This window comes from Phocoena phocoena, chromosome 7 (assembly GCF_963924675.1).
Source record: "Phocoena phocoena chromosome 7, mPhoPho1.1, whole genome shotgun sequence".
NCBI lineage: Eukaryota > Metazoa > Chordata > Mammalia > Artiodactyla > Phocoenidae > Phocoena > Phocoena phocoena.
In genome coordinates this window covers 55,562,194-55,564,126 of record NC_089225.1, presented here as the reverse complement: position 1 = coordinate 55,564,126, position 1,933 = coordinate 55,562,194, and positions in this window count along the sequence as shown.

The following is a 1,933-nucleotide window of genomic DNA, read 5'->3' as shown; positions in this document are numbered from 1 at the left end:
ATAAATACATAGTAATTGTGTGATAAACTGATTTCTTCAAGTCTTATTTTTCTCTGGTCAACCTGCCTGTTTCCTTGTGACTATACTGATCTCTTTAGGCCCCAGACTTAATAAATATACTCTGGTACTTATTCCCATGGTCGACTCTGCTTTGTCAGACTTTGAAATCTTTTCGAAAGCATATTGGTTAATTCTCACCAGGCAGAGTATAGGTTTACAAATGTAAATAGCAGTAACAAAAGAGACCTAGTCAAACCTCTCTTATCAAGCTTTCCTATTCCTTTACTTCACATGTCTCCATACTAAAAATAGATGTACTTTCAGCAGTAAGGTGACTTAGGAGTCCTTAGCACCCTCATATCCAAGAATACCCTCCAAAGTAAACATGCAATGTCAGTAAAAACAGTGTATTTGCTATGCAAATATAGCTTAAAGAAAAAGTCTCCTAGCCCTTATTCAATCAGATTGCTGTCCCTAAGCTCCTCTAAAATAGAAATTCTGGAACTGCTATCAGTGGATCAGAGAAGTGCAGGCATAAATTCCATTAAGGGTGGAAGGAAAGGCAACTTAAAAGGAAGCAAAGTATTCTTCCCTCTCTTTATAGCAATAAGAGCTGTGATGCTGGTACCCAGAAGCATTTTTTCTAGCCATCTCAGTTCTCTATCTTAGATTGTGAGTGATCTGTGTCTGGATCATAACTAAGAATTAATCAGCTTTTATACAAAAGTTGATACTTTACCTTCTGCACAACTCTGGATCCCTGGGAAACGAATGCATACAATCAAACATCTTTTAAGATAAGTAGCCATTACCTTAAACTGACAAATGAAGCCCAGGTCACTTTTCAAGCTTAGATTTCACATCTAATTTGAGGACTGAAGAATTCACAAGAGTATTTCGGGTACCAAATTTGCTTAGGTGTTCCAGGATATGAAAGGAGCAATAGGGTGAGAAGAGAAATTGGGGACTTTTGCAAAGTTTATTCAACAAGCATTTACTGAACGGCAGGCGCTGTGCTGAGCTTTGCAATTATAGCAGTGACCCAGACGTGTTCCCCACTGCCACAGAGTTTTCAGAATGCAATAGGAAAGTCATTAAAGATACAAAAAGTGTGCTAAGTGGGCATATACGGGGACCTACAGCAGGACACCTTTTTGGAAAGCCATAAAAGACAAAGAAGCTTCCAAGACAAAGAAGCTCTAAGTCCATATGAGAAGAATAATGAGAATTTGCTGGACAGAAAGGTAGGAAAGCTATTCCAGGCAAAGGGAACAGCAAGTACAAAGGCCCAAGAGCATTTAACGAGTTCAAAGACTAAATCCCCTAGTAGCTAAGTAAAGACATTGCCAGAAGGGAATAATAATCCTCATAGTGGTAGTAATAGTAGTGATAGCAGTACTATAACAGTGTTGGCTAATATTTTCTGAGAACTCACGTGCCATGCACCGAGCTAAGAGTTTTACAAGCTCACTCTACCCAATCTTCAGAGTAACCCGACAAGGCAGTTTAAATCATCATCCCACGCTGTAGAGCTGGAAGAAGTCTTAGAAATCTTAGGCAACTTGTCTTCCCTCAGGGAGCAAGACATAAACTTTAGGGCTCGCTCATTTCCACTAAGCAGTTCTCCAACTTTCTGGTCTCAGGGTTCCTTTATACTCTAAAAAATCCTTGAGATAAAATAAATAAGCCATGGGGGTGGCTTATTAATATACAGCATAAGGTATATGGTCAATAATATTGTAATAATTTTGTATGGGGACAGATAGTTACTAGACTTATTATGGTGATCCTTTCATAATGTATGCACATGCCAAATCACTATACCTGAAACTAACGTAACGTTGCATGTCAACAATATTGCAAAATAAATAAAATTTAAAAATAAATAAATAAATAAATAAATAAATAAATAAGTCCTTGAGAACATCAAATA